The 20,237-nt window shown below is 49.5% G+C and overlaps 1 protein-coding gene across 4 annotated transcripts in view; it reads left to right on the forward strand.

The window, feature by feature from the left end:
• LOC127040023 (excitatory amino acid transporter 1-like) overlaps window positions 1–20,237 on the forward strand; it is a 257,902-nt gene that overhangs the window by 160,220 nt on the left and 77,445 nt on the right. For 3 of the 4 annotated variants that reach the window (XM_050933759.1, XM_050933756.1, XM_050933757.1), the window contains exon 1: window positions 12,116–12,329. The gene's annotated coding sequence lies outside the window, so the exon portion shown is untranslated. Of the gene's footprint in view, window positions 1–12,115; window positions 12,330–20,237 lie in introns of those variants that run through there. The other variant, XM_050933758.1, reaches the window with a different exon arrangement.

The raw sequence follows: 20,237 nt of genomic DNA on the forward strand, positions 1-20,237 counted from the left end.
CCTCAGGACATGCCCAAGCCCAGAACCTTTGACCCAAATGAAACCCCAAACCTTGATGGGTTGGATACGATGAAGCCTGAATCTTTCTTGGCAAATCTAGAGCTTCAGGAACAGTTTCCCTAGTAGGGGGTTTCCCTGCCGAGACCCTCTTATGGAAGATGACAAAGCTGGCTTCTGATCTGTTGTACCCCAAATGCCTAGACTCTAGATTCTAGTCCCTCTGGTCCCGTTGGGGCAGAGGAGGACATGCTGAGCCCAGGCTTGCCCACGAGGCTCTGAACAGTCACATGGACTTAGAGCAGCTCTGAATGATGATGGCTGTGTGCTGTCAAGAGGAGCAGCTCAAACTGGCTTCTAGCTCATTAGAGAAACTGAGCCAAAGGGGAGGTCTGTTCGCAGTACTAGTGCTATCAGGCCACCTCCGCTGTGAGCTCTCTGATCTACTTTCAGTGATTGCTCCTGACCTAGAAGAAGTTAGAAGCAACCCCATAGGAATCTCACAGCTTATGCCCTGGAGCTCTCGGAGCACCAGTAAGCAGCCATGCTAGGGAGCCAGGTGTGTGTCAGACTCAGAATCTGCCCAGCTAGCTGGAAAATTGCACTGCTTTTCTCAGAGTGAGCTTGCATTGAGCTGGAAGCACTTGGGAAGGGGACCTTGAGAACAGCCCAGGCTGGTACCCCGCGCTGCCTCAGCCCTGTAAATTGTGTCAGATGTGCCCACTGACCTTCTCTCCCAACCATGCGGCCTGTCTCCCTTTGGCATAGACTGATGCAGAGAAAGGAGTCCTCTGCTAACAGTGCTAACTTTCCCTCCACTGTCCAGTTCCCCTGCCATCCGGCCCTCCAGTGACTCACCAGAGTGAGCAGGGGTGTTCAGGCTCCATAGCTCATTCGGTCCTGGCCCTTTCTATTGAGGAGGTGTTTGTGAGTTGACACCTGTCCCACTAGGAACTGGACTGAGACCCACTAACTCATTTCAAATTGGTCCCCAAAGAGCTCCCCAATGGCAGCACTGATCCCGAACATGGGATGGATTGGAGCTGGATTCTGTGTCTTCGTCCAGACCAATGAGCTCTCACATCCCATCCCCGAGAAGAGAGCAGCCAAGTGACAGTGAAGAAGATGTTAATGTGGAAGCAGCCACCACCGCAAGGCATGGAGGAGCAGCCATGTCAGGTGGAGTTGCCCAGCCCCAGTGTGTGGAAGGCTGCCAAGTTTCATTTAAATTGACCATTCACAAAGTGCATGAAGAGTTAAAGCTCCCCCAGCCTGTCTATCTCCACTCAGCGCTTGGATGGTTATGGGAGTGAGTCCCGGGGCATGCAGGGTACACAAACTGCAATGAGTAAACACCAGGATGATGCTAATGTCTCGAATTCCAGGTTTCAGACATGGAGACTCCCCCAGCACTTAGACTCAGGGCAGAACTGGGTCTGAGACTTCTCATACTCCTAAAAGCAGCAAAGAGTCTTGTGGCACCTTATAGACTAACAGACGTTTTGGAGCATGAGCTTTCGTGGGTGAATACCCACTTCGTCGGATGCATGCATCTGACGAAGTGGGTATTCACCCACGAAAGCTCATGCTCCAAAACGTCTGTTAGTCTATAAGGTGCCACAAGACTCTTTGCTGCTTTTACAGATCCGGACTAACACCGCTACCCCTCTGATACTCATATTCCTAGTGTCCCATCTCCAGCCCACTGACTCCTGCCAAGGTGGAAGAGCTAATGGAAGAGGACACAGATGCATGGCATGGAGTGGGACTGATTCCTGGAGGTGCATGAGGAAAGGGGAGCAGATCTGTGGTTTGGTACATGTGCCATGGAAATCCCAGTTGTGCTGAGATCAGGTGGCTCATGAGACTTTGAGTGTGAAAAACCTAGCCAAGATGGATGAACCTGTCACCGCTGACCCTTCCTTGTCTTTTCAAATGCACCCATCTTTCAGGTCTCTGGCCTCAAGCCAGCACTTGTCTGGCGGTGGGATCACACAGTTCTTCCCCGCTGCTAACCATGATTTCCTCATCAGGCCTAGGTTCAGCCCTTATATTTCAGTTCCTCTTGAGCAATGACAATGGTAGGCAGTGACCAGACAGCCTCCTTAAAGCAGAATATTGTTTTACTTAGAATCAAAGTATTTCAGAGAGAACAGATCTTAATACTGCGACTAGACTATCCATATGCCTGTCTGTCCCTGAGGTTTCCCATTCCCTGGTTGCTGGGGAGGCCCCAGCTGCTGTCAGATGCTCCTGCAAACTGTCTCGACTCCATATCTCAGTCTGTTCTCACTCACACTCCACCTCAAGAGTCCTTTTAGCAGGCTTGTGTCCCTTTGGTCTCTAGGTTCCCAGCCTTGGCAAACAGCTGTATGACTAATGGCTGGAGCCCTGGAATAGCATCTTCATGGCTAATAGTATCAAGGGGTAGCCGTGTTAGTCTGTATCCACAAAAACAACAAGGAATCCGGTGGCACCTTAAAGACTAACAGATTTATATATAAGCTTTTGTGGGTAAAAAACCGTCTGAAGAAGTGGTTTTTTACCCACGAAAGCTTACACCCAAATAAATCTGTTAGTCTTTAAGGTGCCACCGGACTCCTTGTTGTTTTCATGGCTAATAGCTGTGCTATTGTCTTGGATTTGCCCCCAAGTGTGTGTTGAGAGGTTGCTTATCTAGGGCCATTGAATTGCGTTTTTGCTCTGTTTTCCCTACTGGCGAGACAAATTCATTCGGGAAAGTCTAATAGCCAAATACAACTATGCAGTAATCTTACCTCTCTGATCAAGTCATATATGATATTCTTACAGTAAGAGTGCACTCCTGTTTATCCAAATGGCCTGTGAGACATAAAACTTTTGCCTAACTGGTTATTTCGATAACGGAAGTGCTATTTTAAGAATGGCCATTTTGGGGCAGACCAAAGATCCATCTAGCCGAATATCCTGTCTTCTGACAGTGGCCAGTGCCAGATGCTTGAGAGGGAATGAACAGAACAGGGCAATTATTGTGTGATCCATCCCCTGTTGTCCAGTCAAAGCACCTGACAGTCAGAGGTTTAGGAACACCCAAAGCATGGGGTTGTGCCCCGACCAGTTTGGCTAATAGCCATTGATGGACATATCCTCCACAACCTTATCTAATTCTTCTTTAACCCAGTTACACTTTTGGCCTTCACAACATCCACTGACAATGACTTCCACAGGCAGACTGTGCATTGTGTGGAGAAGTACTTCCTTGTGTTTGTTTTAAACCTGCTGCCTATTAATTTCATTTGGTAACCCCTGGTTCTTGTGGTATGGGAAGGGGTAAACAACACTTTTGAATTCTGCTTCCAGTTTTTTCCAAATGTTTTTCTTTATGGCTTGATTTTTTTCAATATCAAGAGAGCTCATATTGGCCGCCAGTGCCTGTGTGATATTCACCATTGCTACAACAGGAAGCTTTGAAAACAAATTAGTGCAGATATAACTGAATAGCCTATCATATGCTATTGTCATCACCTCAATGACACTTGTGCTTTTCTGTTGGTCTTGTGTAGGCTCGATAACAAGATCTGTGTCTCTGCTGTTACTAGCTCCATTGGTCTAACAGTTAATATCTTGCTGTCCATCTTCTCTTCTGCTCTTTTCTGTACATTCCTATCTGACCTGAGATCTGCTGCTTGACACAATGGCCCTCAGGACTTGGTCCCTTTCACATATTTGGATACTTTGTTACAAAGTATATGGACTTTTTCATACACTGTGGTGGATGATGCTCTTATTCTCCTTATTGATTTGCATCAGAGGGGTAGCCGTGTTAGTCTGGATCTGTAAAAGCAGCAAAGAATCCTGTGGCACCTTATAGACTAACAGATGTTTTGGAGCATGAGCTCTCGTGGGTGAATACCCACTTCGTCAGATGCATGTAGTGGAAATTTCCAGGGGCAGGTATATATATGCAGGCAAGCTAGAGATAATGAGGTAGTTCAGTCAGGGAGGATGAGGCCCTGTTCTAGCAGTTGAGGTGTGAAAACCAAGGGAGGAGAAACTGGTTTTGTAATTGGCAAGCCATTCATGGTCTTTGTTTAATCCTGAGCTGATGGTGTCAAATTTGAAGATGAACTGAAGCTCAGCAGTTTCTCTTTGAAGTCTGGTCCTGAAGTTTTTTGCTGCATGATGGCCACCTTAAGGTCTGCAATAGTGTGGCCTGGGAGGTTGAAGTGTTCTCCTACAGGTTTTTGTATATTGCCATTCCTAATATCTGATTTGTGTCCGTTTATCCTTTTCCATAGCGACTGTCCAGTTTGGCCGATGTACATAGCAGAGGGGCATTGCTGGCATAGGATGGCGTATATTACATTGGTGGACGTGCAGGTGAATGAACCGGTGATGGTGTGGCTGATCTGGTTAGGTCCTGTGATGGTGTTGCTGGTGTAGATATGTGGGCAGAGTTGAAATCGAGGTTTGTTGCATGGACTGGTTCCTGAGCTAGAGTTCCTATGGTGCGGTGTGCAGTTACTGGTGAGAATATGTTTCAGGTTGGCAGGTTGTCTGTGGGCGAGGACTGGCCTGCCACCCAAGGCCTGTGAAAGTGTGGGATCATTGTCCAGGATGGGTTGTAGATCCCTGATGATGCGTTGGAGAGATTTTAGCTGGGGACTGTATGTGATGGCCAGTGGAGTCCTGTTGGTTTCTTTCTTGGGTTTGTCTTGCAGTCGGAGGCTTCTGGGTACACATCTGGCTCTGTTCATCTGTTTCCTTATTTCCTCGTGTGGGTATTGTAGTTTTGAGAATGCTTGGTGGAGATTTTGTAGGTGTTGGTCTCTGTCTGAGGGGTTAGAGCAGATGCGGTTGTACCTCAGTGCTTGGCTGTAGACAGTGGATCGTGTGATGTGCCCGGGATGGAAGCTGGAGGCATGAATGTAGGCATAGCAGTTGGTAGGTTTTCGGTATAGGGTGGTGTTAATGTGACCATCACTTATTTGCACCGTGGTGTCTAGGAAGTGGACCTCCCGTGTAGATTGGTCCAGGCTGAGGTTGATGGTGGGGTGGAAGCTGTTGAAATCGTGGTGGAATTTTTCCAGAGACTCCTTCCCATGGGTCCAGATGATGAAAATGTCATCAGTGTAGCATAGGTAGAGAAGGGGCATGAGTGGACGAGAGCTGAGGAAGCGTTGTTCCAGGTCAGCCATAAAAATATTGGCATATTGTGGGGCCATGTGGGTGCCCATAGCAGTGCCACTGATCTGGAGATATATATTGTCCTCAAATTTGAAATAGTTGTGTGTGAGGATAAAGGCACAGAGCTCAGCAGGCAGTTGTGCTGTGGCATCATCAGGGATACTGTTCCTGACAGCTTGTATTCCATCTGTGTGTGGGATGTTCGTGTAGAGAGCCTCTATATCCATGGTGGCTAGGATGGTGTTTTCTGGAAGGTCACCAATGCATTGTAGTTTCCTCAGGAAATCAGTGGTGTCATGGTGAAAACTGGGAGTGCTGGTGGCATGGGGTCTGAGTAGAGAGTCCACATATCCAGACAGTCCTTCAGTGAGAGTGCCAATGTGGGCCCGAGATGATGGGGCGTCCAGGATTTCCGGGTTTGTGGATCCACAGGATTCTTTGCTGCTTATTGATTTGCATGATTCATGGCCATTTCTTTATTACAGCTAGAAGATTCTGCTTGTTTTTTAAGCTGTTACCATGTTTTCTTGTGTGTGAAGATCTTTCTACAATTTAGGTGATAAAATATGTTAGGTATTTCATTGGTGTCTTTATATTGCATAGTGGCAGCACATTTTTTGATCTCTGTGGCTCTTAGAAGATTCTTTCTTTCTAGGTCTCTTGGTTTGGTCGAGTCTGTGTAAGGAGCCTCCACATCACATACCACACGTGTTTTTAGACCTTTGTTCTATTTGTGGATGCTTTTTTGGGAACCTCTGAACTGGATTCTATTGTTCATTCAGGAATCACAACTGCATCCCAGTCAAATCTGAAGCAAACTGAGGAAAAAAATAAATCTTAGGTCACAGTACCTTACTGTATACAACAACAACCTAAAAGTTGCTTTGAAGTTGAAAATAATTATGTTAATGCCTGCAGAATCAAAATATTTTTTCACGTGAAGCATGACCCTCCCCATTGTTGGTTGTCATGGCAACAGTTATGCAAATGAGGCTGTTTAATTTCATTAAAATGTCACTTTTAATGAGAAAGAAATTACCTAAAATTGGGTGAAGATTTTTAGTCAAAGTATGGTCCATACCCATTTTTAACCCATGACCTACCTTCACGTGTATGGTTTTCCTACAATGCAGAAAGGTCCACCACATATTTTTGTCATGTGTATGCATGGACCTTTCAAAAAAAAGATGTGAATTTGCCCACCCATGTGATACCAAAAAGTTGTTGGCTGATGGTGTGTCTGTCTTTCTCTTCTCCACCTCCCTCCAGAAATTCTATCCTGGACCTCTGAGAAACCTTCCTGGCACCTGTTTTGCCAAAACTGATACATTTCCTGGAAGAGTTTCAGACAAATCAGCATTTTTCAACAACAAAAAATTCCCTGAAAAATTCCCAGCCAACTCCCCTGTTGAGTGCCTTCCACATGAGTCGCAAGGCCTTGAATTTGACATGGCGTCCAAAGGGGAGCCAGCCTGGAGAGTGGAGATCAGATCTGATGTGTTCACGATACCTTGTGTTGCTGAGGAGAGACACTGCCACATTCTACACGAAGTGGAGTTTCCTGAGGGCTTGTGGTTGCATTCCAGGTACCTGAGGTTACTGTAGCCCAGATGGGAAGTGACAAAAGCAGACCTGCTATTCACTGGAAGGCACCACACAGCTGGCACCCAGTGAACTACACAATCCAGGCCTGCTATTATTACTAGCAGCTTGGATTCAGTTTAAAGAGACCAGGCACCTATTTTGTAACTTGAAGGTGTCTTGAGATAGACCCAGGCACAAGCCTCAGTAATATCTGAGTCTGGGTATCACAGGGCAAGGCTGGTGTGAGGAAGGGCGCTGTAAGTGAAATTTGTCAAATGTCGATCACTAGGCAGGTGGGAGACAGACACCAGCCAGTATTTTTAGTGTGAAGGGGGGAAATAGAGTAGGTTGTAAAGGGCTAAACTGAGATTTAAATTTAGATTGAGTGATGGATGGTGGCAAAAGACAATTATCCTATGTTAGTTAAATGTTTAATTACTAATAATATACATATCCAGTCAAGTAGACACTGTCAGGTACTGCCTAGTGTGCATGTTCCCTCTGCCCCCTGCTGGATAGAGTCAGAACTGCTCCACTGTGAGTCATGGGACCTGTGAGGCATAACAGCTACAGAAGATCAGTTATGTCCCCTCATGAGGGTTTTTTGTTTTCTCCTTCTTGGCTTCTGAATTATTTATTCCCAAGCCAGCTGCTGAAGCAAGGAGTCAGCCCTGTGAGCTAGACAAGTGGCTCTCAACCTTTCCAGATTACTGTGCCCCTTTCAGGAGTCTGATTTGTCTTGCTTTCCCCAAGTTTCACCTCATTTAAAAACTTGCTTACAAAATCAGACATAAAAATTCAGAAGTGTCACAGCACACTATTACTGAAAATTTGCTTACTTTCTCATTGTTACCATATAATTATAAAATACATAAATTGGAATATAAATCTTGTTCTTACTTTTCAGTGTATAGTATAAAGAGCAGTATAAACAAGTCATTGTATGATATTTTAGTTTGTACTGACTTCGCTAGTGCTGTTGTAAAACTAGGCAAATCTCTAGATGAGTTGATGTACCCACTGGAAGACCTCCGCATACCCCTAAGGGTATGTGTACCCCTGGTTGAGAACCACTGGGCTAGAGCACTGATTGCAGCAGAGGTAACAGAGAAAAGAAACATAAACTGCTATGCAAAAAGTGACCTCCCAGCCCCTGGACTGCTTGTCTGATCTCCTTTCTACTAAGCTTCTGTGTTTTGTTTGTCCCCCCCCTTTCTCCTGTTGCCCTCAGGAGGTGGGTGTGCAGGTTCCTCTAAGAACCAAGGAGTGGGCTAGTTGGCTCCAGGCACGCTTCCTTCCGCCTGCTCTCTCGTCCCTCAGCAAGAACGATTGCTCAGTCTCATCCATGTATCGCAACACGTGCTCAGGAAGCGCAGTACAGACTGAAAGTTGGTCTGCCCTGCTTCGCACCAGGAGTGTATGTTTTCTGGGCACCTGGTCTGTTTCAGATGGGCGAAAGCAGCCTCAACCGCCACATGCTAGCTGTTCAGCCTGGTTACATAGCGCTGGAGAGCAGCCTGTCCAGGATGCAAGCTACTCGATCGCATGGCACTTTTTTTGTTTGATGCCGGATCTTGCTGCTTTTGCTCAGTGGAGGGGACTGGCAGCATGGAGGGGAAACTCCTCCCCTCTAGCTATTCACCACAGGTACAGCAATTCATTCAGTAACAAGAACAGGCCTTAGGAGAGAAAAGGAAACTGGAGGGTTTACAGAAGTGCAGCCAGGCCTTTCAGATCTCAATCCCACCTCTACTCTGCAGCATCCATCTAGGCCCTAGGCAGCTCTCCCAGGTACTGAGATGCCAGCAGAAGCCTGGTGGCAATTTAGGTTCTGCTGTGTCCATTATTCCTTTGTCAACAAGTCCAGGAGTTTCATAGACATCACATATTGTGGCCAGTGATCTTAGTAAAACAAAACATCTCAGTCCGAAGACTGATGTGTCACCATTGCCCAAGTGTCTAGGTGAGACATGGCCACACGATCCCAGCAGGTGTCCGTGTCCCAAGCTGCAGAGAATGGCAGGGACTCTGGGTTTTTTTGCCTGTGTGACCTGGGGGAGAATTCCTTCTCTACTCCATGAGTGGCAGTCAGTCTGACCCTGAGCACATGAGCAAGACAGACAAGCTCGCACCTAGCAAGAAGATTCTTTGTACCGCCTGAGAGCCTGGCACCACCCCATACTGTCTTGTTTCCAGCTGATGCTTCAGAGGAAAGTGGAAAAAAAAGCCTGGAATACATCTGGCCAGTTGTGCACTGGGGTATTCTTGAAGCATGAGATTTGATTATAGTCACTGTCATAATGCGGAGCTGCAAGAGTTGGGAGCAGACTGTAAACAGCTGTAAAGCTCTTTTGTTCTTAACCGCTTCCAGGAACTTTAGCTCTATGGCAGCCAGCGTAGACAATAGGATGATTCCTGAGCTTCCAGAGAGCCTTATAAAGGCATCAGGGAACAAAGCTGGCTTCCTCACCTAGAGGGAAGTTAGAAAATTCAGAGATTAAGAGTGGGGCGGCAGTTCTGGGGAGCTCTTATAGCTCGGAAATGTTCAAGGTTTTATACAGGTTAACGTATGTTCTGGACATTGTCTGGGCCAGTAACATGATGGATTGCTCTGTAGAGAGATGGCTTTAAGAGTTATTCAGATCTGAAGGACCTGGGCTTGCACCCAGTGTTGCTGTGTCCAGCAGAATTGCTCCCACCCATAGGAGCAGATTGGTTGTGGTGCTGCCTGCCACTCCCTTGTGCCTGATTCAGGTGATGTTGGCAGCTCTGGGAGCTCGAGAGCCAGCAGCAGGTTTATTTTCATTGTGTGAGACCAGATGCCTCTGTTGGGAGGCAATGTGAAGTGTAATTTGGGCGGCATGTCTGGAGCAGGGAGCTGTGTCCGTGGCACAGGGAGAGAGGAAGAAGGATGACAGAATGAGTCCGTCAGTACCTCCACCTCAAGATCGCAGAGAGATCAAAGGAGCTTTGTCAGTGAGACTCAAGCCTCTGAGCGGGCAGTGCTGGACAATTGCTCAGGCTTTCTGGAGGCATCCCAGGAGGTGTCTCTGAGGGGCTCTCCTCCTGCTCAGTGTTTACACAAAGCTGCAGGGGGGCTGAGTGGTGTCTGCTGCTGCAGTGTGGCTGGTCAGCTCAGCTTTCTCCTTCCCACTGAGCACAGATTAGAGTCTTAGTAACTCGGGGAGATCACATGGACCTGGCAAGGTCTCAGCTTGTGTGAGGCAGATTTGGTGCTTGCTGGCAGGCAAATGGTGGGAGGCTAGGCCATGGACACACACACTAAGCTAGTGTTTTATCTCCTCCCAGCCAGACGAGTAAAATCATCCACTGGAGTTCATCTCCCACCTAGGATGTGCTTTTGTAACTACTTAGCTGGTTGTTGAACCCAGAGCATTCAGCACAAGCCCCTGAACTACAGGAGAACTCCACCAGCATTCAAGCTCTTATCTCCACTTGGGCCAGCTTCTAGGGGGACATGTGATCACGTGCACTCCTGCAGCACACTGCAGACATGAAGCCCTGAAACTGGTGTCTAGGAGCTACGGCTCTCCCTGTGCCCCTTCGCAGGAGCTGTGATTGGCTGGGAAGTGCTTTCTTTTGTTCCCTAAACTGTATGATTGAGGTAGTGCTTTTCTCTCAGTGTTTAGAGTACCCAGCTGCCATGGGAAAGGGAGCTCCAGGAATCTCTGTTTAAGAAAGCAGTGATGAAAGCCAGCCGGAGCTGTGCCCATTTCCCTAAAGGCAGAGTTTGGCCCACAGCTAAAATGTATTGATGATATATTTCCTTTGCACAAAAATGAATGGCATCTGGCTAGTGACACAGCTGATACAACCGCATCTGCTCTAACCCCTCAGACAGAGACCAAAACCTACAAAATCTCCACCAAGCATTCTCAAAACTACAATACCCACACGAGGAAATAAGGAAACAGATCAGCAGAGCCAGAAGTGTACCCAGAAGCCTCCTACTGCAAGACAAACCCAAGAAAGAAACCAACAGGACTCCACTGGCCATCACATACAGTCCCCAGCTAAAACCTCTCCAACGCATCATCAGGGATCTACAACCCATCCTAGACAATGATCCCACACTTTCACAGGCCTTGGGTGGCAGGCCAGTCCTCACCCACAGGCAACCTGCAACATATTCTCATCAGTAACTGCACACCGCACCATAGTAACTCTAGCCCAGGAACCAATCCATGCAACAAACCTCGATGCCAACTCTGCCCACATATCTACACCAGCAACACCATCACAGGACCTAACCAGATCAGCCACACCATCACCGGTTCATTCACCTGCACGTCCACCAATGTAATATACGCCATCATATGCCAGCAATGCCCCTCTGCTATGTACATCGGCCAAACTGGACAGTCGCTATGGAAAAGGATAAACGGACACAAATCAGATATTAGGAATGGCAATATACAAAAACTTGTAGGAGAACACTTCAACCTCCCAGGCCACACTATAGCAGACCTTAAGGTGGCCATCCTGCAGCAAAAAAACTTCAGGACCAGACTTCAAAGAGAAACTGCTGAGCTTCAGTTCATCTGCAAATTTGACACCATCAGCTCAGGATTAAACAAAGACTGTGAATGGCTTGCCAATTACAGAACCAGTTTTTCCTCCCTTGGTTTTCACACCTCAACTGCTAGAACAGGGCCTCATCCTCCCTGATTGAACTACCTCATTATCTCTAGCTTGCCTACATATATATACCTGCCCCTGGAATTTTCCACTACATGCATCCAACAAAGTGGGTATTCACCCACGAAAGCTCATGCTCCAAAACATCTGTTAGTCTATAAGGTGCCAAAAGATTCTTTGCTGCTTTTACAGATCCAGACTAACATGGCTACCCCTCTGATACTTGACAGCTGATACACATACTTCTGTAGATCCTATATGTTAGGACAAGTGCAGAAAATGCATATTTACAGTCTTTGGGCTAAGCTGTGCAGGTGGATCTGGCCTTTGGAGATCCTGTTTGCATAGATTAGGCTGATGAGAAAAGAAAATCTGGGATCCTCTTCTGGTAACTCGCCAACTTTCGGATCCGATTTCTGAATGCCAGGCAGCCTACTAGAAAGCAGCAGAATGAAGAAATGGGGTGGTGGGATGGAAGCTGGTGCCTCCTGGGAATGCCTTGCACTGTTCTTGCCCCGCTGCCTTCACTGTCACTAACTCTTTTCTGCAGTTTGTGTGTGGAGGCAGAGGAATTCACTCCAGCATTGGCAGTGTTAATTGCAGTGTGGAATCCATGCAGCATCTTGGTGACAGGTGCCATGAGTCCCCAGCTCCCCCACAATCAGTTCATATCCGTGCAGTCTCCTCCTCCCTGCTATCCCCCCCTCCCCATGTATCTTAGGAATAATACAGTCATTCTTTCTGCTTTCAGAGGAGGCTGCTGAGAGTTCTGTGCTAGCGCTGGACCTTCCAAAGAAGAACATTTTGCCTTCTTCCTTTGTGCGGGAGGAAGAAGAAAAGAATAAATGGACTTGCAATAACTCCCAAGAGCACAGGCACGTTTTCAGACCAGAGTCCTGCTGCCCTTCTGATACCTGCTTCAGGTGAGTTGTTTTGCCCGTGAAAGCTGTGATTTTCCCCATGTGCCAGGGGAAAGCTGCAGGGGCCTGGCAGATACCGTGGGGATGTGGGGATGCAGTAATAGCAGGCGAGGGTTTTTCCAGGTGTGTGTGTGTGAGGGAATTTCACTCTGTGTGCTTTGTAGAGGGGGGCTAACCTGAAGGGAGTGCCTGGGAAAGCACTCTGCCCTGGCTCTGTGGAGGACTTATGTTACTGGGTTGTATTTTGTGGGGCTAGAGACTGGGGTGAAGCAGATTCTATTAGGGGGTGTCAGTCTGAGGTGGGAGATTATTTTCTTTGTAGATGTCTGCCTTCAGGCAACTGGACTCAGACCCTGGATCAGAGCGGACCAATGTTCAGTCATTACAAAGTGGTCTGGATTGGAACTTAGCTCCCTGATCCATCCAGTTCCCTGTGGGTTCTCTTCCCAGTTCTGCCACTGCCTGATTGAGTGACCTTGGGCATGTTCCTTACCCTCTCTGTGCCCCAGCTCCCCTGCTTATGGGGTAACCATTGCTGCCCATGCCGTACGTGTTGTGGGAGGCCTAGGTGGGGATGGCTGTATAGTACTCTCTTAGAGGCAATCAGAAGAGGCAATTTTGTTTGGTGTGGAGAAGAAAATGCAAACAAAGGAAAGGAGGCATTTCCTAGACCTTCACAGACAGGACACGCCTGCTGAGTAGGTTCATGCCCAGCTCAGAGGCAGCTGAGCTCCCCCATCATTGTACTTCAGAAAGGGGCTGCTCCAAACATCACACAGCAGAGGCAGTGCTCTTCCCTGTGAGCCTCAAACCTGGCCCCACGGAGCCCCTCAGGGCAAGAGTGGGTGGGCAGTGGCTCAGGCACAGTGCAGCAGCACCCCTCAGTCTCTGTCCTGAGACTCCCAAGAGGGCTGAGTTAGTGCCAAACTGCAGGAATCATTTGCTGCTCACACCAGTTCCCAAGCAACTTATCAGAGCTCCAAGGGTAACTATCTAGCTAGGCCAGTTGCCTTTGCCCCTTCTTTCCTTCTGCCTTCTCCCTGTGGCGCTGGAGACCTCTCCTCCCTTCTGCCTCCTGCCTCCCAGTGCTGCAGACCTCTCCTCCCTTCTGTCCTCTGCCCCTGGCGCTGGAGACCTCCCCTCCCTTCTGCCCCCTGCCTCCAAGTGCTGGAGACCTCTCCTCCCTTCTGTCCTCTGCCCCTGGCACTGGAGACCTCTCCTCCCTTCTGTCCTCTGCCCCTGGCGCTGGAGACCTCCTCTCCCTTCTGTCCTCTGCCCCTGGCACTGGAGACCTCCCTTCCCTTCTGCCCCCTGCCGCCCAGTGCTGGAGACCTCTCCTCCCTTCTGTCCTCTGCTCCTGGCACTGGAGACCTCTCCTCCCTTCTGCCCCCTGCCTCCCAGTGCTGGAGACCTCTCCTCCCTTCTGTCCTCTGCCCCTGGCACTGGAGACCTCTCCTCCCTTCTGTCCTCTGCCCCTGGCACTGGAGACCTCTCCTCCCTTCTGCCCCCTGCCTCTCGGCGCTGGAGCCCTCTCCTCCCTTCTGCTCCCTGCCTCCCGGCGCTGGAAACCTCTCCTCTCTTCTGTCCTCTGCCCCTGGCACTGGAGACCTCCCCTCCCTTCTGCCCCCTGCCTCCCAGTGCTGGAGACCTCTCCTCCCTTCTGCCCCCTGCCTCCCAGTGCTGGAGACCTCTCCTCCCTTCTGTCCTCTGCCCCTGGCACTGGAGACCTCCCCTCCCTTCTGCCCCCTGCCTCCCAGTGCTGGAGACCTCTCCTCCCTTCTGTCCTCTGCCTCTGGCGCTGGCGACCTCTCCTCCCTTCTGCCCCCTGCCTCCCAGTGCTGGAGACCTCTCCTCCCTTCTGTCCTCTGCCCCTGGTGCTGGAGACCTCTCCTCCCTTCTGCCCCCTGCCTCCCAGTGCTGGAGACCTCTCCTCCCTTCTGTCCTCTGCCCCTGGTGCTGGAGACCTCCTCTCCCTTCTGTCCTCTGCCCCTGGCACTGGAGACCTCCCTTCCCTTCTGCCCCCTGCCGCCCAGTGCTGGAGACCTCTCCTCCCTTCTGTCCTCTGTCCCTGGTGCTGGAGACCTCTCCTCCCTTCTGCCCCCTGCCTCCCAGTACTGGAGACCTCTCCTCCCTTCTGTCCTCTGCCCCTGGCGCTGGAGACCTCCCTTCTCTTCTGCCCCCTGCCACCCAGTGCTGGAGACCTCTCCTCCCTTCTGTCCTCTGCCTCTGGCACTGGAGACCTCTCCTCCCTTCTGTCCCCTGCCTCTCGGCGCTGGAGCCCTCTCCTCCCTTCTGCCTCCTGCCTCTCAGTGCTGGAGAACTCTCTTCTATTCTGCCTTGTGCCCTCGGTTCTGGAGATCTCCCATGTCCCCAGAGGAGTTAAATTCCCTCCCCAGGGAAGCAGCCAAAACACATTCTCTCTGTAACCCCCTGCTCCATGCTGGGGAGTATCTCCCTTTCCCTTGTCAGTCATTATCTGCCTAATGTATGCTAACCCCACTAGTCTCCTGTGCTCCCCCTCCTTTAGGGTGCCTCATTGCTGCTGCCTGGGAGAGGTTTCATGGCTGCCCCCACAGAATATGCAGGTTTTGTGTGGAACACAATAGCAACGTTTTCTGGAGATGGGAGAAGTGGTCTCAAATGTGCTGATTATTCCCAAGGTCTCTGGCTACTTCCTAGCTCCAAGGAAAGCTGAGGCAGAGGGAGCGGAGAGGAGAGGAGTCTGGGAAGGGCTGTGTGTCGCTGAGGTGGGCTCAGTGGACTCGGCTCTGGGACCTGTTCCGAGGGCTGAGCTCTTTGGTGGCAAATGAGGTAGGGTGGTGCAGAGGGGAGTTTCTTCCAGCAGGCATGAGAGCACAGGTTTCCCTGCTAGAGTTACACACGTTAGATTAAAGGATTGCTGCTTCAGGATGCTGAGCTGTTTCTTTCATTGAATCCAACCCGCTCTGAATATCTTGAAGGAGCTTTTGCAATGAGTGTTTCAAATTGGACTGGCTTTGGCAAGTCTTGGGAAGAGGCTGGGTGGTCTGCTGATTCGAGTAATGCCCTGTCTATGCTCAGGATTCTTCCCCTGTTGCTCTAGTTCAGGTGCACCCCTATTGGTGTGAGTAATAATGGGAGGATGAGGGTACATTAGCCACCAGGCTTTTAACCATTGTATAGACCTGCTCGAAGCAATGAGAGGTGATCTGCTTTGCCCTAGTGCTCCCACCCCAGTGCTCAAGCATTGGTGGGAGAATTTGACAAAGTCTGGAGTGCCCATGCTGCCCAAAGCACTGGAAGGCCAGGATTCCTGGGTTCTGATTCTGGCATTACTGTCGACTCCCTGGCTGACCTTGCTCGAGACACTTCCTCTCTTAGTGCCTCCTTTTCCCCCTGTACAATGGAAATAGTGATACTCACCAGCCCTTGGAAAGTGCTTTGAGATGTAAATGCAAAGTGTTGTCAATCAGCTATGTATCATAATCATTGATGGTTTCATTATAATGAGTGCAACAAGCCCTTCTCTCTTATTCCAGGGTGTCGGTGAGGGGAAAGTCTCTGGGCTTTCCTCTGGCCTATGATATGCCAAAAGATGCAATACAAGCACTTAGTTCAATATGTAACACGTAGGGCAAAGCACTCAGCAATCCACTCTTGAATTGTGTCCCTGCCTGGCAAGAATGATCAACTGGGCCAGTTGTGTGTCTGTCCTCTGCTTCCATTTGGACAAGGCCATGGACAGGGATTTATTGGCTGAGGCTCCAAAGGTTTTTATTGATTGATTGAATTGCTGCCCCCTTTTGCTTATGTTGCTTGGTAGCTGATCCCCTCTCTGCCTGGTACCTCTTTGTCCTTGTGCCACAGCCTTGCTTGGGGCTTGGCACATAAAGTATTGCTGCTGTGTTTGGTATTGGTGATTGTGCAGCACAAAGCCTCCTCCAGCAAGTACCCCACTGGTGAGTTACACACATGGAGAAATGGAGTGTGGCATTCACTGAGTCACCCCTATGAGCTCATCACAGGGAGAAACTGATCCCTCACATTCAAATTTCATCTCTCACAGGGCCTTAAAAGGGGGAAAAGCCCCCCTGGGATTGTGATGCTCTCCTAAGGGCACCCAGAACCGTAAGCTACTGTATTACCTCTCTGCATCAGCAAGAGAGCTTTGCCAGAGCTTACAGTATATGTCCACTCCCTGTCACACCCATCTGTCTGCATCACCAGCAAACTCCTTCCCTTGCAAGTAACATTCAGTGCCATAGGACGTCTCTGTGCAGTGTCCAGTCCCTCTCCCTGGACACTCACAGGAAATACCAAGTAGACTCATAGACTTTAGGGTCAGAAGGGACCAATATGATCATCTAGTCTGACCTCCTGCACAAAGCAGGCCACAGAACCCTACCCATCCACTTCTATAACAAACTCCTAACCTATGTCTGAGTTATTGAAGTCTTTAAATTGTGGTTTGAAGACCTCAAGCTGCAGAGAATCCACCAGCAAGTGACCCATGCCCCTTGCTGCAGAGGAAGGCGAAAAACCTCCAGGGGCTCTGCCAATCTGCCCCGGAGGAAAATTCCTTCCCGACCCCAAATATGGCGATCAGCTAAACCCTGAGCATGTGGGCAAGACTCACCAGCCAGCACTCAGGAAAGAATTCTCTGCAGTAACTCAGATCCCATCCCATCCAACATCCAATCACCAACCACTGGGCATACTTATCTGCCGATAATCAAAGATCAGTTGCCAAAATTAAGCTCTCCCATCATACCATCCCTTCCATAAACTTATCAAGCTTAGTCTTAAAGCCAGATATGTCTTTTGCCCCCACTACTCCCCTTGGAAGGCTGTTCCAGAACTTCACTCCTCTAACGGTTAGAAACCTTCGTCTAATTTCAAGTCTAAAATTCCTAGTGTCCAGTTTAAGTAGCACTGCCTCCAAAGGGACAGTGTGCACTCCAGCCTGTTAGCTTAGCTGAGGACGCACACCTCACTTCGATGTACAGCACTGAGATGGTTTACAGTCAAAGTAAGAATACGTTTATTAAAAAAGAGGATGGATTTAAGTAACACTAAGATAGAGTAATAGAGAGAAAAATGAATACAGATAAAACAGAAGTACAAACGCTTTGTAGAGTCTAAAATTTAAGATTACAATCCCGGTCGCAGACAGTTTCTTGCCTGTAGTCCGTTCTCAGCGTCTTCAGCCCACATGGTGAAGGATCTGCCTTTCACAGATTCCAAGAGCGCTGGCCTCTTTTGTCCCTTGGGTGATGGATGACTAAGGGGTTCTCTCCCCTTCTTTTTATAGTTCAGTAAACTTTTCAAATAGATTCTTTTGAAGTGTATCCTCAGATAAGGATATTTTCCCCTGCTGCTTGTGCTCCAAGAAGCTGATGCCATGCTGTTGTCTTCACCCTCTGGACAATCTGCTTTTTCAATTGCTTTAGTCGCTTTGTTTACCTTAGGTGTAAATTTACTTTCATTCTCCTTGGCAACACCTTGCTTAATTTATAACAGAGACAGAGGCAAACAAACAAAAGAATATTCCTTCGTCTAGGACAGACTTGTTCATCAGTTCTACTTGGATTCTGCTTGGTCTAAACACATTTCAGTAACTTATTTTCCTCATACATAAATAATTCTTTATACACAACCTGTACATATATTATGCAATGATATTCATAAACAGCATGTTCCCAGTTTTTATATAATACCTTGCAAGATACTATTTGGGTAAATATTATGACAGCAATGTGTTACGTGTAATGAGTTTGTCAGGCCTGGCAACAGTTATAGTTACAGGCAGTGAACCCTTTGTCAGAGGGCAGTTGTGTTGGTTGGTCTAGGATTTTGCTCACCCGTGAGCAACCTCTCTTTTTAAGGTGACGTAGCTTGGGCCACTCGGGATTTTCTTTGCTGGCTGCCCCATTGCCACTAGGACAGCTGTGGAGTAATCAGGCTGAGGCACTCTCTCTTCTGTCCCAGGACAACAAATGTTGTGTGCACACAGCAACTGTTTTTTTTCTCTGCTTGCCCATCACTGCGGTATCTAAGTGCTGCACAAAATTAAAGAGCAGGAGAGAAAAGGAGCATGGACCACAACACAGCCATGTGTCATTGTATTTGTGCACCTGAACCTACCACCCTGCTAACTGTATGTGTGTCAGAGCATGCTGGGAAAATCTGGACAGCTGTCCCATAGTGCCTCTGCAAGGTGACTGCAGACCATGCATAGAAGCTGGGAACACGGATTCTCACAAAGTTTGGCTTGAAAGTTGGGCCAAGGTTTGAGGGCTGGGGAAGGGTAGGGCGACCATATTTCCCTATGCTGAATACGGGACACCTGGTAAAATTACTTGTATTCAAAGAAGTTCAATGCAATCAATCATACAAATGTTCAAATTAACATCAAGGTCACTGAGCCCCTGTTAAAAAGAAATACTTTTTATTTACCTTTGTATCTTTAAGACTTTAGCGTTCACAGGGGGTGGGGTAACACTCTCCCTGACCCCACACAGGGGGTGGGATCACACACACACACACACACACATTCCCGTACACCTCTCTCACCTGAGGGGGTGATGACCGACCTGATCCTTCCTGCTCTCCACCCTGCATGCCTGGTTGGGACAGACCTGCCTCTCCTGATACCTGGCACCGCGTCTTCTTGAGGCAACACAGAGGGGGCATGCAGGGTCACATGCCCCCCCTCCCCAGATTTCTGCCAAGGTTCACACCAGGATGTGGCCAACAGCAGCCTTTCGGTACTTTGGGGGAGGGAAGGGATGGGAGCTGTTTCCAGCTGCAGGGGAGTAGGGGAGAGGGAAGGGATGAGTTGGCCTGTGTCTTTGCAGAGCTCATTTCTTCCCCACGCTCACCCCACCGCTCCTGTGTGGCTGGAAGCAGCTTGTCCCTTCCTGCCCGCACAGTGTCAAAAGGTTGTTAACACCTCCAGGCTGCCATTAGCCACCCACATAACCAGCTGTCTCCGGCTACAGTGCAGGCAGGAAGGGGTCAAGCCCTAAGGATGCATTGTGCACCAGGGCCCAGGGAACCTGACTGCAGGGGCTTCAGCAAACCTGGCCAGAGAGGTGGCTCAGCAAGGGAGGGTGCTTAGGGCCCAGAGCAGCCCCGTGCTCCCTGGAGCAGGACCTGGGGTGTGTGTGTGTTTTGAGGGGGGAAGAGGATGCTAAGTCCCTGCCCTGCGGGCTGCTGTGGAGCCTGCAGGTTCGGAGCATGAACAGGCTGGAAATTGCTCCCCCCCATCCTCTGCCACTCTGGAGCTTAGCTGAGAGGCAGAGAAGTTTCCCCAAGTCAGTGCTGTGCGGGGCTTTGGCACGTGCAGGGCTTGGCTCTTCCTGGCCAGCACCTCAAGCTGGAGGGTCTTGGGCTTTCCAAGAGGCCCAGCCAGAGACAGTGGGGGAAAGAAGGAGCCTGCTGGCCAGGCTATTGGTGAGCTGAGTGCTCCGACCAGGGGCTGGTTCTCTGCACAGCATTGCAGTGGAATGCGCCCCACCGGTGGGGATATGGAAGAGCAGCATGGCTGGGGAGGGTGAAGGGACAAAGCAGGGAGAGGACAGTGAGAGGGGAAGCATGTAAAGGGCTGATGGGTGGCAGCAGGGGTGACACGTGAACAGCAGAGGCGACACATAACCAGCCAACACCTGGGGCCTGCCTGCACTCACCAACCACCACAGCTCGCAGCCAGTGCCAGCTGGAAATGGAATGGGGGGCGTGCTGGCCAAGAGCCAGCATGCAGCGGAGGCTGCACTGACAGACCAGCAGTGGGAGCGGCTGGCCCTACGTGCTGCCTCTTCGCCCTGCCACCAGCTTTGTATACCCACCCTCATCGTTGGCCACCGGACCCCCCCACTCACTGCTGGTGGCAGGGCGGCTGAGAAGCAGGGATCCAGCCAGCAGCAGTACCTG

Source organism: Gopherus flavomarginatus, chromosome 24 (assembly GCF_025201925.1).
Source record: "Gopherus flavomarginatus isolate rGopFla2 chromosome 24, rGopFla2.mat.asm, whole genome shotgun sequence".
NCBI lineage: Eukaryota > Metazoa > Chordata > Testudines > Testudinidae > Gopherus > Gopherus flavomarginatus.